The sequence below is a fragment of the Gigantopelta aegis genome, chromosome 1, assembly GCF_016097555.1.
Source record: "Gigantopelta aegis isolate Gae_Host chromosome 1, Gae_host_genome, whole genome shotgun sequence".
Lineage (NCBI taxonomy): Eukaryota > Metazoa > Mollusca > Gastropoda > Neomphalida > Peltospiridae > Gigantopelta > Gigantopelta aegis.
The window spans coordinates 24,060,941-24,073,470 of record NC_054699.1 but is presented as its reverse complement, the minus strand read 5'-3'; the positions used below and the strand labels follow the sequence as shown (position 1 = coordinate 24,073,470).

At 40.3% G+C, this 12,530-nt stretch overlaps 1 long non-coding RNA gene across 1 annotated transcript; it reads left to right on the top strand.

The window, feature by feature from the left end:
* Positions 1-1,782: 1,782 nt before the first annotated feature.
* LOC121367364 lies at positions 1,783-11,996 on the top strand. Its single transcript, XR_005957370.1, has 3 exons — positions 1,783-1,953; positions 5,723-5,810; positions 11,826-11,996. It is a non-coding gene; the product is annotated as an uncharacterized LOC121367364 (long non-coding RNA).
* The last annotated feature ends 534 nt before the right edge of the window (positions 11,997-12,530 follow it).

Here is a 12,530-nt window from a genome sequence, read left to right as displayed (position 1 = left end):
CGTCCAGTTCGAGGTGTCATCTTAACACCACAACACCGTCGACTCCGACTGCAGTGGTGCCAGATTCATCGACAATGGCCTCAACTGCGATGGAGACAGGTGTGGTTCAGTGACGAGTCCCGATTTCTGCTCCGACGTCATGATGGAAGATGTCGCGTGTATAGGCGTCGTGGTGAACGTTATGCGGCAAACTGCGTGCAGGAAGTGGACAGATTCGGCGGGGGTAGTGTCATGGTGTGGGCAGCCATCTCACACACTGGCAGAACTGACCTGGTCCACGTGCAGGGCAACCTGAATGCACAGGGCTACATTGACCAGATCCTCCGGCCACACATCGTTCCAGTTATGGCCAACGCCAACGCAGTGTTCCAACATGACAACGCCAGGCCTCACACAGCACGTCTCACAACGGCTTTCCTACAGAACAACAACATTAATGTCCTTCCTTGGCCATCGATATCACCGGATTTGAACCCAATTGAGAATCTATGGGACGAGTTGGACCGACGCCTCCGACAGCGACAACCACAGCCCCAGACCCTGCCCGAGCTGGCAGCAGCCTTGCAGGCCGAGTGGGCCACCATCCCCCGGGACGTCATCCGTACTCTGGTTGCTTCAATGGGCAGGCGGTGCCAGGCAGTTGTCAACACACGCGGAGGCCACACCCGGTATTGACTCCAGATGACCTTGACCTTGGTGGTGTGTCCTATCACTTACTCACAATGGACTAGAGTGAATTGTGAACAATCCTGCAACATTTGGTAATTATCGGACTCACCATTCAATAATTAAATCAATTCTCCAAATGTTACGACAATGTGGTTTTGCGTTTCTTCTTTTGAAGAGTATATAATGAAGACTTGCCTAAAATGGTACGGAAATAAACTTTTTTGTTTGTAAGACGTGTTTAATATAAAAAAATATTCAAAATATCCATGTAAATGGTTTAGACGGCACCATACTGAAACAATGCTGCCTTAAAATATTAAATACAATACAATAATAAAAGGTTCAGAATGTTTTAAGTATGATACACGCACACACGCGCACACGCGCGCGCACACACGTGTACAAAGAGAATTATATATATATCGGGAACTGTAAATTTTTCGCGAGTATATCCATACCACATATATTGCATTGCTTTGTGGTTTGTTGTTATGAACATGTAGTTTAGCATGAATAATTAAACCTGTTAAAAATGTTTTTTATTGTACTATGTTTGCAATACTCATAGCATTTCAAATTCATTGACTCACTATTCTTAGTCAGATGCCCCAAAAATATAATTTCTGGTGAAAGTAAAAGCAGTGATATAGTCTAGAATTATTTTCATATATTTTTGAAAATTGTATGGAATATTCACCTTGATCATAAATTTGCCTTGTTAAAAATAAATAGGGTGCCTACACACAAACGTGGCCTACGAGCACACATACCAACAGATCGCCTGCAGACAACCCGATTTGAATGTGTCCATGGATAGGCTTCAATATACTCATCTTGAAAAATCCCAAAGGGGGACGGGGGTTATAGTGGGCCCACGGTCTACACCAGGATGACCCGAAACCTTTCAGATGTACGGACATAGACAATGGGCACAATACAATCTATGTAATGTCTGTTTTCAGTTATACAAAAAACCGTGACTCCAAAAGTGAGAAATACATCGTTGTGTTTAAAAACGGGTCTGTCACTTTAATTGTAAAATATTAAGAAGAAATGTTTTATTTAATGACGTACAAACCTGGATTAAAAAAAGGTTAATTGTTGTAGAAAGTGACTGATCAGCGAATTTACTGGCGGTGCAGGGCGGGGAACACCTGCACAGCGACTGTTTCGACAGAGGCCGGTGTATTTGTCAAAGGCCGTAAAGGACACAACCATCCTCCAGAAAGCAAGCGCCTAGCAAGAAAGATCGACACACGGAGGAAGAAATGTCTGCAGGCTGAGGTGAAACAAATTTGCAATCTATGAATGAATAGAATAGATTTCCAAAGACACCCCAGCACGAAAAATATTGGGTGTAAAACTATGGTAAAACTAACAGCAGAAGAAAATACATTGAAAAAAGAAGCTTAAACTAATTTAACACTATTTATCAAATACAATACAACATGTTAAAGTGTCTACAGCACAGCACAGCCCAGCACAGCACAGCCCAGCACAGCACAGCACGGCCCAGCCGGTGTAATAAAACTATGTGATATTTGTCAGAATTTGATAACTTTGTAAATTAGATGTAATTTAATCGAATAGAATAGAATGAATGAATGTTTAACGACACCCCAGCACGAAAAATACATCGGCTATTGGGTGTCAAACTATGGTAATGCAAATAAATAAAGTGATGATCAACATCAATATAAAAATTCAAGGTTTAAACAAAAACAGTGTAAAGTACTGTGCAAAAATACAAATACAAATATCACAGAATTTTACGGACACCGAATTTTACTCTAAACTTCAATTTGTGCTGTATTGGCCATTCTCAAAGAGAATGTTACACCCCTGCACCACGGTGAGGTTACAGCACACGCAGGGGCAATTTAATCGAGGTCACGGCACTAAGTTTATTGACATTTAAGCAACTGTACTAAGGTGACACTATAATTGACGTGTGCATTCATAGTCATCAAACAAAACCATTTCAATAGCAAGTTTACACTGAACACTGTCGAGCATTCTGAAAAACCAAACAAAAACCAAACAAACCGCTAAGCACTAGTTTATTTTGATGTATTACATTATATGATAAAAGTGATTATTACCCTCGTGTTTGCCGGTATCGTCAATATAATAAATTAGGAATACAAGCTGTATTATGCTCGCCAGAGGTTCCCATAATACAATATTTATTCCTAATAATATGATATTGACGATACCGAAAAACACTAATTCATGTATCATATAATATCTTACATTTTCAGTGCAGTCAAAGTATGTGATGTTATTCAGATCACATACCTTACGAATTTGATAACTTTAGAAATTACATGTAAATTAATGGAGGTCACGGCACTAGGTTTATTGACATTTAAGAACACGTACTAAACAAACGTTACGCACTAGTTTATTTTGATATAAGGACATCCAAAATAACGACATTAAAGACTGACCACATATTCGTAGATCATTTGAATATCTAGTAATGGCCGACTGGAATTAAAGTTGCGTGTACAGTTTACAAAAACGTGTTGTATTACGCTTGAGATTATATGATAAAGAAATTATTACCATCGTGTGTTTCGGTATCGTCAATATCATATATTAGGAATACAAATAATGTATTATGCGAGTTTGTTGATGTATTTGAAGCTGCTCTATATTTCTTGAACAAATTAAGCTTTATTCATAAATAATGTGTATATTGATTCATATATTGCCTTTATTGGTTACGCTAAGGTCTTCAATAAGAATTAAATCTGATAACTAATACGACAGTCAATGTTTGTGCTCATCTTATTGCATACTGCTAATTCCGACATTTATGTACTTGCAAGTTAATTTACTCTTATTTTTCCCAACAGGTAAAATTTAATACTTCATACCAGTATTTTAACTTTTACCTATACTGAAGATCAATGTATTGTTTTTCCAATGATGGTGATATAATTTAATTTTGTTTTAAAGTCAATGTTATATTATTACATCCAGCATTGATTTGTCAAAATCCATACACAGGTGCATGTACAAACGTGAAGTCACCTAATCTTCAGACATATATACGACATTAGGATTAATACTGTGTCACATACCATGTTTTTATTTATTTTTGTGCGACCATTTCTTTAGTACTGTACCCAACATACGTTTTATAACCAAAATTAAAGGTGCTGAATCCAAACACCTATGTTTCTCTTTAGACAAGTTATTGTTATATGGTCAAAATAGCAGAAGGGGGGAAAAAAGAAAAAAAGAAGAAAAAAAGCAACATGCTTTTATACTTGGATTAAAGGTATTTTCAACACATTTATTATTTTGTAGACACTAATATTGACCTCCTTAAATGTAATGTTTCAGATGGACAACATATTTATTTGTATTCAGCAGCCCTTTATTAGGATAGAAAAAAGAAACCATCTATGTCGTCAATGTAGATTCAAGTAAGTGTGTAGATTCAAGTAAGTGTACAGACATTGAAATAAGAGGCAATCGTCCTTTTCTTTAGCACCAGTCTGCATTGAATTAATTTTAAAAACGTATACTTTCATTAATATATTTGGATGTCCCAGGTAAAAATCAACATGACCTCACTACAGGTTTAGGGAATAGACTGGTCAAGTGTTGAATTTCTAGGCGATCAAAAATCGGTCTCCAATTAAAATCAGTATTTTGTATTTTTTTTATCTTTAAATTAGATTGAGGCCTAGTTTATATAACAAAGCTCAAACTGAATCAACATCATCATAAATTAGTGGTTTTGCTTCTGGTCAGTTGAATGAATGTACGTTTAACGACACACCAGCACGAAAAATACATTGGCTATTGGATGTCAAACTATGGTAAATGGAAAAAACTAAAGTGATGATCAACATCAAGATAAAAATTCAACAGTTAAATAAAAACAGTGTAAAGGACTGTGTAAAAATACAAATATCACAGATAGATATAATTAAACTTTAGAATAAAACTCAGTATCACGTAAAAATTGCAATAAAAGTTCTGTATGGAATCGAAAGGATTCCATCACATTTCTGCGTCCAAACATATCTTTTCTTATCTCTCGCAGATGCTTGCACTCCACCAAAATGTGACGCACGGTCAGAGTACACTGATAGTGCACACACTGTGGTGGAGGATCTTTCTTCAAGATAAATGAATTAGTCAAATATGTATGACCGATGCGAGGACGACACAAGACTATTTCATCCTTCCTGCACTACCTATAGGAGGACTGCCACTCTCCCAAGACTGTCTTGATAGTATGACGTTTGTTCACAGCCGCACCCGTCCCAATCATGTTGCCAATCCCATAATGCAAATACTAATGATTTGGCAACCATCGTGGGTCATACCACACATATATGTTGAACTCATTTTATGTGTGTGGTGTGGTTTGATAGCCTACTTTCTCACATTTATTGCAGGAAAGTATGCCCTTTATAAGACTTGGATATCAAATGTATCCATTTTATGACCAAAAAAGCCGCCATTTTGACCATACAGCTAAATTTAATGTCATACAAATCTATAAAGATCATTGGTATACCAGTATTAAAGTTTTAATTAGATAATTTCCCACTATCTTGCATTTAGCCATAAAGCGTAAATCTGTTGGACAAAAAATAAGAGAAAAAAAAAAGATCGCACATGTCACATTTCTGGGTTTGATGGATTGCCTTTTTATATCTTGTTTTCGTTGTTTCTGTGATTCCATTAAATCTAGTGAACTTATGGTATAGTATAGGTGCAGTTTGTTCTCGAAGTTTTCATGACAGTTTTTAATCAATATGCTAGCTATTTTTCAGAGGCCAATTTTTTAAATGTTCTTATTGTTGTGATCCACGTGCAATATGTTTAATAGAAGGGCAAGATAATCTTGATAATTTTGAACCGCTCATTTCTATTGGTTTATAAAATTCACTGTTTATACCAGGATCCAATTTGATATACTTAGGCGATATATACGTTTTACAGTGAAGAATGTGCTAACATTTGTAAAAGTAACCATACCTGTTGTTTATGTATAATGGTAATGTTTTCTTTCTCATTATTTTAGTGTGATGAAGACAATTTCTAAAATAGGAGAGGGCGTCTTTGGAGAAGTGTTTAAGGGAACTAGAAATAGAGAGCTTGTTCTTGTTAAGGTAAGCAAACAATGTCTCCGCCAGAGGACTGATTTAGTAATCATCAGCTATTCTATGTAAAACATTTTTCCACGTGGCTTTTAATATACCAGTAGTAGGGAACAAGATGGGACTGGAAAACCCCCATCTCAGAATGGGTCAACTGATGTTGTACGATCCTATGCAGGGTTTCTGGGTAATTTAATATTTACAATGTGGAGCTGAATACAACCACAATTGACAGGGGGTATGGTGGTCCTCTCCCAGAGAGAAAATGGGTTAGATTTAGGGTTAGGGTTAAGAAAATCATACAGTAACGAGTAAGTAACTTTGTCAAAAGTTTAACTTAAAAAAATAAAATATGCAAAAAATGTGGGTATGACGCCATAGCCGTTTTACACCCTGGCAGAAACCCTGCTATGACGCAAGCATCTCAGGCAAACGCTGTACCGATTGAGATAGATCCCAGTAACACAGTAAAAAATGTAGTATAATCCACATAACCAAAAGGAAAAGTAATTTAGGCTATTATTTACTGAAATAACACCTTTTTACTAAACTTTTTTTTATTCTTAATGTAGAATGCTAGTGTTGATTGATTGAAACATATTTTATTGCATATAAGGTACAAATAGATTGGACACAAGTTATCCAACTTACGGGGCCCTCTCCTAATAACATACAATAATGACAATAACGGCGACTACGATTATTACAAGAATATACAAAAAATATTCAAAGAGAAGTATATACATGAGAGAAAAACAAAACACACAAAAATACAAAATAGTAAGTAAATAAATAAATAAAAAAGGAATGAAAGCAAACGAAGGTGATTTATTTTCCAATCGGACAACCCAATTTATAAAATATTCCTAGCAGACAGGTTCCTGCGTAACTAATTTAGAGTTAATAGTCTTATTCAACTTACTGTGCTAGCACAACAAAAATGCTATTCAACCTGAGTCATACCTACACACTGCAGAATTCTCTCCCTTGCCGGATATGCACAATGCTATCCTTGCACGGGCTACCTGTAACTTCATTCTCAATTCTGCAGTCCACCTGTTAACACCTGTTAAGCTTTGGCAAAAAGTTTTCTTTACTTGTAATTTTGTGTTTGTTTTTTGGTTGAACTTGACATACGGTTGGTAGTTGGGAATTCTGTGTTGAATTTACCATGTCCGACGCGAGTTCGTTGACAGCTAGCGCACGGAAAGTTTGTTCGCGAGATGGTTGTCCATTTCCTTTACGACGTAAAGACACACACGTGTTGTGTCCGGACTGTCGGTCTTGTTCTCAAGACCGTCAGTGTGAGATCTGCGCCATGTGGTCTCCTGACCAGTGGTTTCGGTTCGGTTCGCAGACTCAGGTTTCGGGTACCAGCAAAATCTTGTCGTCTGCTTCGGCAGCAGTCGGCAAGTCGGACTTAGTGGGTAGGTCCCACAAGTCTGTAGACACTTCGAAAAGTGTCCGGAAAGGGGGGAAACACAAGGGTGTTTTTTCGTCGGTCCGTGTTTCGAGTACAGTTACAGATACTTCGGGAGCGCCCCCCCCCCCCCCCGGGCTCCTATTGTGACCGTGGTACGTGAGCCGTCTTCGTTAGTGACGGCGCCTTCTTCTGTTTGTGTGGCTTCGTCGCGGGCGTCGCCATCGTCGTTACGGTTACCTTTATAAACAGAAGGGGGGCAGGGTGGAGTCGTCGCGGCACCGGTTTTGACGACTTCATCGGATACCGAGCACATGCAACCCGTCTTCCGCTAAGCGAGGACGCAAACATCGTACTGCGTTCCGTTCTCAGTCCACCAAAGGCGTTGCGCCTACGGGTGGTAAGCGGTTGGGGTGAGGGTACGTGAACGATCGGCAGTTGCTTTCGGAGGTACCGTTAGCAACCATACCCGTGGGGGGCAGGCTCCGCCATTTCCTTCGAAATTGGTGCAAGCTGCCTGGTCTAGACCCCTGGGTTCTGTCGGTCGTTCGACACGGTTACAAAATACCCTTTTCTTCGAGCCCCCCTCTTACTTCCACTCCGAGAATGCCGCCGTAACCGTCCGCGGATCGGCGCGTTTTAGTGGAGAGTATGATTGCCGAGTTTCTCGACAAAGGGGCCATCCAGAGAGTCAGTCTGGACACTCCGGGATTTTATTCTCATCTTTTCTTAGCACGGAAGAAAAATGGGGAATGGAGACCAATCCTAAATTTGAAGCCACTGAACGTCTACGTCGATGTTCCTTCCATGAAAATGGAAACGGTTCATTCGGTCCGGAACCTGCTTCAAATTGGGGAGTGGGCTGCGTCGATCGATCTGAATGACGCATACCTCCATGTCCCGGTGCACAAGGCGTTTTGGAAGTTTCTGCGCTTCCTGTTCGACGGGAAAGCGTACGAGTTTCGTGTGCTCCCGTTCGGTTTGGCGACGAGTCCCCATGCTTTTACACGTGTGGTAAAAGCGGTGGTAGGTCATGTTCATTTGTTAGGGGTTCGAATGCATACCTATCTGGACGATTGGTTGATCCCAGCTTCGTCGCAACAGGAGTGTCAGACCAATGTCGGGTTGGTTTTGGACACGATCCTCCAATTGGGTTTTATTCCCAATTGGGTGAAATCGGAGTTAACGCCGGCTCAGATTTTCACATATCTCAGAGTGGTCTTCGATCTTGTGGTAGCGTCGGTTCGTCCCACCGATGCGCGTATCCACAATTTCCAAACATCGGCGCGATGTTTGATGGGGGAGCAAAGTATTACGGTACGATCTCTCCACGTGGTGTTGGGCCACCTCGAATCTCTTGCCTCATTGATCGTGCGGTTCAGACGATTCAAACGACCACTCCAGTGGCATTTGTCCCCACGGTGGGACGGTCACAATTGGGACACGATAGTGCCTCTGGGCCTATGGTTCACTCATCCGATACAGGAGTGCCTGTCGGACAAGTGGTCCAGGAACCTTGTCACGTGACGTTGATAGCTCCTCTGTGGGTGGCGCAGCCCTGGTTTCCACAGCTCCTGTCACTGTTAGTGGCAGTCCCGTTCCGGTTACCAGTGTTGTCCGATCTACTCAGCCAGCGACTGAGTCAGACAGTGTGGCATCCGAAGCCAGAGGTCTTCCGGCTTTACACGTGGAGGTTATCAGGTTTTTCGACAAGAATTGCGCATCTCGTCTCTTCAGCAAAGCGCAAATCTACCGAGTCGGTTTATCAGTGTCACTGGCGTATGTGGGTTCGTTGGGCGAACGCACGGGATTTCGATCCCTTATTGCCTACTGTCAACGATTTAGCGGAGTACTTTCTGGCGTTGGTCCAAGAAAGGAAACTTAAAGTCACGACAGTGAAAAGTCACAGAGCTGCGATTTTCACTACTCTTAAACAGTGTGGATGTCGTGACTTTTCTACGAACTTGGTGTTGCATGATTTACTTAAATCATTACAATCCACGGTTGAACGACCTTCCATTATTCCGAAATGGAATGTCTTTCTGGTGTTACATTTTCTTAAGGGTGCGCCTTATGAGCCATTGAGGTTTGCTAGTCTTCGTGCCTTGACGTGGAAGACTGTTTCTGGTTTCACTGGCAGCTTGTCGTCGGATCAGTGAGATACATGCTTTTTTGCATGACTTGGTTGATTACAATTCGGACGGGTCTGTCACTTTACGTACCGACCCTATCTTTGTTGCTAAAAACCAGTCTCCGGGGGAAGAGTTTCCACCTACTGTCATTCACAGTTTATCTCGTACACTGTCATCTGATAACTAGGATAGACTTCTTTGCCCGGTGAGAGCATTGAAGTATTATTTGGAGCATACGAAAAACGGGCGGCAGGGTAAAAAGAGATTGTTTATTTCTTATACCATTAGGCCGGGTGATGTCACAAAAAATGCTTTGTCTCGATGGATAGCAGCTACCATCAAGCTAGCATATGAGATGGCGGGTGATCATGTGTTACGGAATTTCTCTGTTAAACCACATGAGATCCGAGCCATTTCTGCTTCCCTGAATTTTCATGACTCTTTAGATATTATAAAGGTCATGAATGCAGGGGTTTGGAAAGGACGACACACTTTTGACCGTTTCTATTTCCGGGATATGGCGGTTGGTCCTGACGGTACGCGTAGGATCCAGACAGTCATTGCGGCTCAACACGTCGTGTCTGTGCGCAGGGCAACGGAAAGGGGTCGACCTCTTTCCGTCCGACTGCTATCGATTCACGCTTCGGACATGTTTAACACTCCACCCTTTTCTGAGGGATGGGTTTTTTTGTAGTGTTGTCTACCGTTTCCTCTCCCTGGGGAGATGTTTTTCCTCCCTTTCATGGGGATGAGTTTTTCTTTTGGGAAGCCCCATTTTATTCCCAAAAGTTTTTTGACTCCTTGTTACCATATGTCGTGGTTCGTCCCATCTCCATGTCATTACTTCAAAGGAGCTTTTTGGGTACGGGTAAGTCCTCTATTTTCTTACCTCCTCCCATTAATGTTGAATTCACGTGCTCTAACGGTGTCATTGCACATCCGTTATAGCATATTTGTTGTGCTAGCACAGTAAGTTGAATAAGACTATTAGAAAATTTGTTTATAATTTTCATTATTATTCATACTTACCTAGTGCTAGCACAACAAACTATACCTCCCACCCACCCCTATGAGGCTTTCCCTCGGTGGGTGGACTGAGCCGAGAATGAAGTTACAGGTAGCCCGTGCAAGGATAGCATTGCGCATATCCGGCAAGGGAGAGAATTCTGCAGTGTGTAGGTATGACTCAGGTTGAATAGCATATTTGTTGTGCTAGCACTAGGTAAGTATGAATAATAATGAAAATTAGAAACAAATTTTCTAATTAGACATTATTATTATTATTATTATTCAAAACGCTGTGTTTAATATATTTATGTACAATATAGAATATTTGTTAATATATCATTTACAACAGTACTGCCATACAATACTAAATGCAGATTAGCCAGTACAAACGTTTACAAAGAATCTAAAAGAAGTTGTCTCCGTTTGGTAAAGAGATTACATTCACAGAAATAATGATAGCAGTTTTCAGAGTGGTATCCACAGTTTCAAGAGGGATCTGGTATAAGTCCACAACGATATAAGAGGGCATTTAAAGTACTGCAACCATTTCCTAATCTAGTGTGGGAGATATTTCTCTTTCAATTTTCATATGAATATAATGAAATTACCTTGCAGCTCTGGGGTGCTACTGCTTTTTTGAAAGTGGAAATTCCTTCACTGTTTCACATTTATAATGGCAAGGCATTCCACAGGTCTATTGTTTAATGTATAAATGACATTTTAAGTAAATTAGTTCTTGCGAAAGGAATTGATACGTCATTTTGATTCCTTAATCTATAAGGAACGCACTCTTCAACCCTGGGTGGTATACAATTTACTAAGAAGTCAGGAGCCATCCTAGTAAGTATTTTATACATAGTACATAATTAGGTTGCCTTTCGGCGTTCTAAAAGTGTGGCTAGTCCTGTTTCTGAGTATAGCGCGTATCTTGATGCGAACAGTGGTAGACCCGTTATTATTCTTGCTGCTTCAAGTTGGACTTTTTCTAACTTTTCCTCATCCAGTCCAGAACATCCATCCCAAAGTTCAGACGCATATTCTAGTACTGGACGTATAAACGTTACATATGTTTACATTAGTATTTGTCGATTTAGAATATACTTGTGTTTTCTCAATGTAGAAATCATAGACGAAGCTCATTTACTACTGCTACTATTAGTGGGAGGCCCAAAACACACCAGGTCTGGGTCCGGGCCTGGCTAGTGTGGTATCAGTCGGAAAAGAAGCACCCTAAATCGAAAGTGAGAAAACACACGAACTACAGATCTGGCAACAGACGATATAACATATGATGTGCTTTATTTTCACATTGCCTCATTGGCAGCTGCATAATGTTTAAACCTTGCTCTTTCATTTTTCTTAAGTAACAGTAACAGTATATCTGTCATTTGTAGAATTCACATAATTATTGTTTAAATGCATAAATGTTAATTTCAGTGTTTTCATAGTTAAAATTCATTATTTTAGATTGTGCCAATTGAAGGGAAGCAAATCATCAATGACGAACATCAGAAAAAGTTTGCTGAAATCTTATCCGAAGTGGAGGTTTCTAGGTACTTAGTTTGGTAGCGATTAGTAAACAAGACTCCTTAGCCTAAGTGGTGTGATTTAATTCAGTTGGTTGAGTGCTCTCCTGAGGTGATCGTGTCGCAGCATCGAACCACCTCGGTTTTCTGTTCTCGTTCCAATCAGTGCACCACAACTGGTGAAAGGACGTGGTATGTGCGTTCCTGTCTCTGGGAAAGTGCATTCCTGTCTCTGGGAAAGTGCATATATAAGATCTCTTGCTACGAATGAAAAATATGCAGAGGGTTTTTTAAGGGCTCAATGGCTAGGTGTAAGGCCAATACACCCTCTTCTCTCACTAACCACTAGCCAACTAACCCACTGTCCTGGTCAGACAACGCGGATAGATGAAGTGTGTGCCCAGAACAGCGTGCTTGAACCTTAATTAGATAAAAGTACGAACATAAGTTGAAATGAAATGAATGATAATCCTCCCACACGATAGGTTAACATAGGCGTATGGGATGGGTTGGTAGGGCTGGGGATACGGTATCATTATGTTAGTGAAAAATATGTAATATTTTCGGACGGCCTATATACTTTGGGAGAATCCGTTTTTTGAAGGGGTTATTGTTTACAGATATTACTGTAATAAGTGAGCGAACA